Raw genomic sequence first — 9,343 nt, forward strand, 5'->3', positions numbered from 1 at the left:
CCGCATTAGAAATAACTTAGAAATAACATTAGAAATATCCTAGTCGCGCAATGCAAATCTAGTAAATTATGTTATTAGCAAGCTATATTAACGCAAATGTTCAACATAAATTTTCTACATGTGACGTCCGTTATTCTAAACTTAAAAATCAACTTATACACAGGCGATCAGATTCGCTTAATTTTCTTTGATTTTCGGTAAGGCGTCGAAATAGCGTCAAAGATCTTTCCGAAAACAAAGGTGATACCACCTACGTTCGCCAACGGGTTCGCGCAACGCGTTCCGCGAACATTACACGGGGATATTCACGAGGAGCGAAGTTTCGTGGGGAACCTTTCAACCGAACTCACGTGACACCTGCGGGGTTCCTGGGATAATTCTTGCAGGATCTTCAGCGGCGCACCGTAAAACACCATTTAAGCCCACCCGGTGATCCCCGCATGAACTCGGCAGCCACCGTGGAAAAAGGGTTGGTCCGGGCGTCCAGGAGCGCAAAGGACCGTTCTGTCTTAGGCTCGCGTGTGTGCGAATGCACGAACGAGCGAAGTGTCGGACGTACCAACGGGTAATATCGCTACTCTCTGCCATAATTTACGAGACGCATCTAACAAGAAAACCGTCTGAAGTGTCCCCCGCCGATTTTCGTGAGTTCTAAATATATCGTAGAGCAGCAAAAAATAAGAGACACGCCTTTCTTTTTTATATCTGCTCATCTGCGCGCGTCTAGAAGTTGAAATAATAGCGATTCAATACTATTTACTATAAACTTGATACTATTAACTTGATATTTGACATTTAATATTATTAAAAAGCAAAATTAAATACTAAATTAAAGAAATAAGCGTTTATTCACTTTAATATGCTATAATTTCAAAAAAAACACGACCGTTCATATTTTTCTTTTGCTGAAGATTAATAATGTAACGACGATGACTGGCGTCACTTATTCAGTGGAGAGAGCAAGAACGTGTTGTTAATGCATAACAAATGCTTGGAAAATCCCACGCAAATTTGCAAGTCTCCTCCTTGATGCACGCGGCTTTAAATCAAACAGACATCCTGTTGTTGAAATCGCGATATTTGAATTGAGCGCGTGAAACAACGCATAAAATTAAACGCATAAAATAAAACGCATAGATTCTGCGAGTTATTGTGTGTAATATCGAGCGCGTATAAACGCTCGTACACAGTGAACATTAAAATGTTAATTTTCACATTTTTCGCGCATCCTAGAAAGTTCATTCTAAATTCTGTGCCGAAATAACTCATTCGCCGTGTGTCACTTGTTCATAAGTCGAAAATGCTAATGAATTGACAACTAACACGTTTCCTTTCTGTTATACTTTAACTACGTATGTATTTCGTATTGCTTAAGTTTTAAAATGATAGCTGCGGCTAAGATTAACACAATTCATCCCTAAACTTTAACGTATAAAATTGTCACTAATGATATTTAGCAAAATTCACATAATTATTAATCAACACTAAAATATAAAAAATGTCTTATTTTAACATTTATACAGTTTGAATTGCGATTTAACGCAAAATATTAAGATTACAAAGACAATATGTTAAATTGACTAAGTTGTGCACAGTTGTGTTAAGAGAACTCGAGAGATTTCATTTTTAAACGATACGCAAAAGCGTTAAGTTACTAAATTGATATAAATATTTATATTTATGTTATATTTATATTATAAAATATATAATATATATTATATATATTTATCATGACGATGCAAATTTTTGCACTCAAGCTTGCGGCCTGACCGAGGATGGACCGGAAGCTCTTGTACGAGAAGGCGACCGAATATCAAAACATTGTTTCGTGCGCCATTTTGCGCACGAGACACTCATTCGCGTTTACGGGATCTCCCGGTGTGATGAGATTGTATTTATAAATACCTAGGCGAATGAAAAAATTGTTATTAGTATGTCTTGTAGATCGTCTTTGAATTATTATCACTCCCCTGACATCTTTCCTGACGGATTTCCCTGCGTACAGAGGAAGACGGTGAACGAACCACGCCGCTCTACCATTCCTCGGGATAGTTAAGAAGTAAAATCGCTATCGAAAAATTGACAACCGAGCCAGCCGAGGTCGGTCTGCTGCCGCGAAAGCGGGAGCGGAGATTCCCGCAACCGCGCGGACAGTAATTGTCGTTGCATTATATTATATTTATATTATATAATATATAATATGTTATATATATTTATATTATATTTATATTTATGATACGTGAAAACGTCACGGAAATGGTAACATATCAGCGCTGTGTGTTAACTTTATATTGAAGTAATAATCAAAAGTTGATAACGTAAGAAAATTGTAACATTCTGACGCAAAATTTCTTACTGTGTAATACCGCGGAGAATTAACATAATTGATATTGCAATGGTTAAACAACTTATTTAATTTACAAGTTCGGATAATCCGGTGCAGAATTCTATGCTATATTTGGGAAATTTTCGTACGGGTAGCGAGAGACAACCTAGTTTGGCACAGCTTTTGGTATTTTGGTAATCGGGACCTGTGTTGTACATGGGAAAATCTGACAAAATGCGCGGGAAGCCGTGACGGCCGGGCGATTTTGAATTTACCACCCCACCGGCTCGAATATACCCGGCGATTCTTACTCTTTCGCTTCACCGTTCGTCGAGCGTCGTCGTTCGAGTTAGTCCTGATATTTCTACTGCGTTCATCTCAATGACGGATACTCCGGCCGTCGTTCATCGCGATAGTCTCTTCAATTTTCAGCATCGTGTGTCTTCGTAAATTAATGCCTTCGATCAAAATGTCCGGGAATACCGTGATGTAATATCGGGAATATCGGTCGTGTAATATCTCGAAAGGATTTATATTTATCGTCGGGATCGGGAGTAGAAGGAGGGGCGGGGTATAGAAGGGCGCACAATATGGTTGCGCATTCGTGCGCGGGACACGAGGAGGTGAATTTGCGTGAACAACAGATATCATCGCGCTCTTCGCCGCTTCTTTTTCGTGCGCGAGCGCGCTCGGCGCTTAAATAATTCAACGAATTCCAAATTTCAAACATTAAGCTGTCCGCGACACGTCCTCTCGATCTCCTCGTGCAGTCGCATCGAGCGCGGCCGGACGAGGACAGCGCTGACGATGCGGTCGCTCGGGGAAAGGGGGGATGCGAGATCATCGCGTCGAAATTGCTTTTGAATTATGCGTCGCGGCTAATGCAGCGCGCTACTGCATTTAAAACATAATCTCGAACGAGGAGAGCACCGCCGGCCTTTACGTTTAACCGTCTACGAACTTCGTACTTCGACATTCTGGTATAATCGCGCTATGCGCGCGCGCTCAAGAGAATATGAAGAGAGAGAGAGAGAGAGAGAGAGGACGCGGATATCGAGGGCAAAGAGCGCAGGAAGGAAAGAAGTGGGTTCGAAAATATTGCCGCGAGGACCTCGTTGCGACATCTGTTTCTCCTTGTGAACAGAGAAAAACTGAAATACTTAACCGTGGAATGCTAACACGCGCGCCCGAGGCATAGACATTTCTTTGGATATGAACCCCCCCCCCCCCNCCCCCGCCAATTTCCAATTTGTTATCGCTTATTTACTTATCGCTACTGTTTATTTACACATTGTTTATCTTCAAGATGCATAGGGGAAAGACCGATGTGCCGTTTTGTTTTTAGGCTCTGAAATCTCGTTGAATGCGCGGAATTGAGATTAATGTGTGCATAGCTGCGAAGGGGCAACATTTAAAATACAATGTCAAAAGTACAACGTCGAGTCTTCCGAGAGCTACTTATATATTGTCTTGCGAATAACTGCTTTTCGTGAAGTTGGAGAAATGACGGTTCGGCAGGGTAGAAATCCCGCGCGTCGTCGCGTCGTTTTGAAACGCACGGTATTTGAAGTGAGGAACATCAGAAACTTCGCTTCCGAAGATCCGTTCTTCGGGCGCTTCGCTTCGGCGCTTCAATTACGAGGTACAGGAGGAGATCGCGCGCGCGTTCGCTGAATCGTCGGCCGGGAGACGACTCGCGAGGACGAGATGAGAATCGAGAGTGGCAGTAACGCGCCCAAGTCGAGGAGTATTGTTCCTTATCGAGCGAGTCGCGCGGAACGTACGCTTCGACGTACGAGCGCGCGCGCGCGCGCGCGCGAGCGAGCGAACGATAGATGACGTGTGCACGATTGGCACGCTCGATATCGCTCGTATGCGCGAGGCGTGCGCATTCATAAAGAAATAGCGGAGAGCCGAGTCCGTGAAGGATCCGCCGGATGTGCGCGCACGCACGCGGCATAATCTAATCGCACGCGGCAACTTAATAACCCTTGGGCCGGGCGGGAGTTGCACTCGGCCGGCAAATAGAATTATAATCGAACGAAAATAACGAGAGACACGCGTATCGATGGGCGCGCGTTCGCAAGAGAGAAAGACGGAGGGCGCGCAGGCGTAAGGGAATTACAGGGGAAAAATCAGGCGAGCCGGGCTGAAACGCGCCGGCGACGGCCGGGCACGCCGCCGGATGCATCAATAATTCTAAACCGTGCCGGTTTTTTGCTGGAATATTTATTTGGCCGGGCTATCGATCGCGAGGAAACGGGAGCGTATGCAATTTAAATGATACCGTTTCTCGAATCATAAATACACCAAGATTGACGGGCCGATATTCACGAACCGGTGGGAAAATTGAAAACACGGAGGTAGCGTTTCCGCCGGTAACTGAAAAACACGGCGCTGCTTTGTCGGGCTCTTTAAACGGACGCGAGCGTCGAGGACGAATTAGCGATTGGTTACGTAACGTGGACGTGGTCGCGATCGATTTCGGTTCGGCTAAAACAATCGTCGGCGAAAATAAAAAGGCAGAGCTGCACTCGCCGCTTGCGCTCGCTTGATTGTAAAACGGGGAGTGAGGAATTAGAGACGACGAAAGGAATAAGGAATGAGAAATCAAATATATAGATAGAGAATTAAGAATAAGATGTCAGGAGCGTTATAAGTTATTTAGTTAGTTTAAAATGTAATGAAAGGAACATATGTACAAAGAATAAAATAAAAATATTTTAAAACGAGATCCCTATTTTTCCTGTTTTCCGAACCTTGAACGCATCATTAATACTTTTATCATTTTCTTGATAGTTATCGATCGACTAAAATTGATTTTCATTTGTATATCGATGATCATTATACTGCAAATCCAAGTACGTTATTTTAATCGAGGCTTTCTTTACGCATTTCTTGCCGTTTTAAATCATATTATTGAATATAATTGAACGCGTCAACTTATAATTTAACGCGATTTTAATGACGTAACTTAAAATGGCAAGTAACATGTAAAAAGAACTTCAATAAAGTGTGTCATTTCCAAATATTTATACGTGTTGAATTAAAATAATACTTGTTTCCTTTTCAACCTGACTTGTTCCCGACGCAGCGATAATAGAGGATTTACAGAAAATAACTGTATAATCTGTTTATCCTCTTTCTTCGATGTTTTCCGTGTCTTATCGCGGCCTGGCAGATCATCAACAGTGTTTATTATTTCATACCACTTTATTCACTCGTTCACAAACGCTCTTGCCTTTTTTTACGTATTTTGCCACTTCCCGTGATATTCTCGATTCTTTCGGATGTAAAGAAAAACAGCTTTTCATATTTTTTCCCACTTTTCATATATTTTGCCACTTCCCGTGATATTCTCGATTCTTTCGGATGTAAAGAAAAACAGCTTTTCATATTTTTTCCCGTATGCGGCACTCATCGTGAAACATATCGTTTTCTAGCGAAAGTCGGATAATGACCCTTTGTTTAATGCGTCTTAAGAGAAGAGCCTTTCTACCTGCTCGTTCAAAAATGTTCGACGTAACGGTTTCCAAAATTTGCTCGGTCACGGTTCTTATTAGACGGACTGTATAAGAAATAAAACCTATACAATGTTCCCACAATTCTAGTTCTCTATCTTTCTTATTACGGATTGAAGCACGGTCGTCCGATCGATACATGGTCGAAATTGAATTCCTCGCTTCTTAATTTCCCGCATTTACTTCCTTATTCCCCCTTCCCCCCGCATTGCGTCATGAGCCTTAATTGTTAGCCGGAAACAATCACTTCGCGATGCAGCGCGAATGAACCCTGTCACTCGTCTATCGCGGGAAAAAAGTCCCGATGTCACAATTATTCTACCCGTCGGTTGCGCGCCGTATCGGAAAATTACGCGGAAAACGCAAGAAAAATAAAGTCAGCCGTCATGGCCGAAGAGTTCGAAGAATTCCACTCAATATCGTTGCGCGCATATACCCGGTGCACGCACACACACGGCATACCGAGTCTACAGCTCGGCTATTTTCGGCCGACTTTAAACTCGGTGCACTTACGTCGTAAAAAATTCATAGCCCCTAAACGGCTGCGAACTAAGAAGAGACGCGAAACTTTTCGCCGCCCTCGTCGTATCCCTCCGTCGTAACCCCCGAACATGCGGTATTTTTCGGAACACCCTCTCGCGCCGGCGGGACGATACGTCTAAATACGAGTACGCGGGCACGTTTACACGACGACCTCAGTTACCTGGCAAATCCCGTGGAATTTCACTCTTGCCGGTTGCCGGTTACGGTAAAGAGTCTTCGTTACCGCCCTACGATTCCAGATTCGCGACCGCCGTGCAACTGTAGATGTTACACACATACACACATATATATCGTGTGTCGGAGCGGTGGACAGGGGGGAGGGGAAAGAGAGAGAGAGAGAGAGAGACATCGGGAAGCTATCTCCGCGAAATTAAACCGTAAATCAGTAAATCGTTTTGCAGTGAAGTGATTAGTGCCGGCAGCAAAATCACTCGAGAGTTCGAGTGGACGACGAGGGGTGGAAAGCCAACTCAAATTCCGCAGAGGACGGAATTTTCTCTCTCTCTCTCTCTCTCTCTCTCACTCTGGCCTTCTCTTTCTTCTCGTTCTCCCATATTCTTATTGCCTTTCTACGCACGCTCCCGGTCGACGGACGGGGGCCAACCGGGAGCCGAGCCACTAAATCCGTACTTTTAAGGGCGATACGTGGCATTTCCAGCGATCCTCTTGACCTGTATTGATTTTCGACTTTGCTCATACAATCGGCAACATATTGCGAGGTAATTTGCACCCCGGGGGATCCACCCATGGAGGATCGTTCGGCCGCGAGAACGCACCGACACGTGAAATGAAAATTTATCCTTGTTATCCCCGTCGTGGGCCTGGGTGGTCTCGATCACAAATAAATCCAGCAGCTGCCATTTCGGCGGCACCTTTTCTTCGAGTTTGTCGCGAAGATATCGCTATTTCCGGCAAGTAATACAGCGATGGCTTTTCTCGCTTCACACTGTACGCTCGAAAAAGCTGAACTATCTTTCCTTCCCCTTCTTTCTCTCTCTCTCTCTCTCTCTCTCTGTCTCTCTCCCTTTCTATCTATCTATTTATCTCTATCTCTTTTTTTTCGTACTCGCTGTATTCATTTGACCCGCCCGATTAATTGAGGATCCATTTATTATTCGCATCATTTATTATTGCTCTTGTGCCGCTTTTTGTCCTTTGACGGGCGGAAATTGCCCGTCAGATAGCGTCGGTTAGTTTTCATGATAATTTCCGCGAATTGATCGAATTAATTCGAATGGTCGGTTTAATTAATGAAATGTAAGAACTTCATTTGTCCGAGATATGTATTACGTACGTGCGGGCGCGCGATAATAGAACGGGCGCGCGCGCACGCGCGAAGGTGCATGCATGCGCACCGCGAGCGAACTGATACGCGAGTGAAATTCAATTAAAAATCACCATTCGAGCCGGGCGCGCTTAAAATAAGCCGGCGTTGCAGTCAGTTTTTCTTGGGAAATGGCGCGAAAGCAAATCGCCGGCTGTCAGCCGAACAAAGGGTCCGATTAATTATTAACGGACGGCAAGAAAAATAATTAATCCGGAATAAATTAAACAAAGTGCGCGCCCTGCGCCCTTCATCCCCCCCCCCCCCCCNTCCTTCCCGTCTCTCTATCATTGTATTTTTTCAGCCACCTCCGGACGGCGGCTCCCTCGCCATTCCGACCGTGGAGAACGGAGAAAATAATGAAAATAATCTCAGCTCCCAATATATATATATATACGTGCGAATTGAAGGGCCAGATGGTGCGGGGAGTGAGCGGGTGCGGGGGAGAAGGGCAAAAATTAAAAATTCATTCGGGCATTGAGCCCGCGATAGAATTATTATCGCCAGGCTCGCATATTGTTACAAGAGCCTGGCGCGGAGCGCGCCGAAAATTAAAACGTCTGATAAAAATAGAGGAACGCTCGAATAGGGTGGCGGCATCGGCTTTCAATTTTCCCCTCGTCCTCCCATTTTTGTTATTATTCATATCAGATGGCATTGCGCGCGCGATATAATCGAGCCGTCGCATCGAAAATATGAATCTGATAACGAATTACATATCACGCCCTCGATGCCGGAATTGCGTCTAATGGTTATTCAGATTCTCCGACGGAAATTCGCGTTTCCTTTCTCTCTCTCTCTCTCTCTCTCTCGATCGATCGCATATACCGATCTGTTCTGCAGCGATCTCGGCGTAACGGCGCGCGACCTGTGCGTCGCCGTGATTTCGACGGCACGTACCTCGGCTAAAAAATAACGCTTAACTCCCCGCAATCCGATACCACCGCCTAGGAGTGTAACGTTCAACGTATCCATAAACTTTTTACGGTGTCTTTCCCACGCAACACGGGGGGGGGGGGGAANGGGGAAATCACGGTATCGTATTCTGCGTGCGCGATGCGTCGCAGTCGAGATGACAGATAAAATCCCCGCGCTTTTATTTCCGCGTATGTCGCAGCGTGTAAACGTCGCGCGGCGAATAAAAGCGCGCGAATGCATTTTGATAAAAATAAAAAGAAGATCGCAGTCTCAGAGAATGAGAATCACCCTGCCATTACGCGCGTCCGCCTTCCGAGAGGGATCTTCGCCGGGAGGAAACACGACGTCCAACAGTCAACGTTCCCCCTCCCCCCCCCCCCTTNTTGTTCTAAATTCAAAGTTCTAAATAAGTTCCGGCATAAGTGGATTTGCGAGAGTGGTTTTTCGAAAAAAAACATGTTCATATTGTATGATTCGCGGTCGCATTTCATCGGTGGCCGAAATGGGATGTTATAATTCGCCAGAAAGAGAGAGAGAGAGAAGAAGAAGAAGACCGAGCTTTTGAATAATTCGCTACTGACACATTCGAAGCCCACGAAACGAGCGAATTTCATGTATTCATACGGCAATACGGCTGCACACAGCTATGTGTTATTTACCTTTATCTTCCAACTAGATTACGATATTTATAGTTTATCGGCATCCGGATAA

Source organism: Dinoponera quadriceps, unplaced genomic scaffold, assembly GCF_001313825.1.
Source record: "Dinoponera quadriceps isolate SergipeBrazil2010 unplaced genomic scaffold, ASM131382v1 scaffold1846, whole genome shotgun sequence".
Classification (NCBI taxonomy): domain Eukaryota; kingdom Metazoa; phylum Arthropoda; class Insecta; order Hymenoptera; family Formicidae; genus Dinoponera; species Dinoponera quadriceps.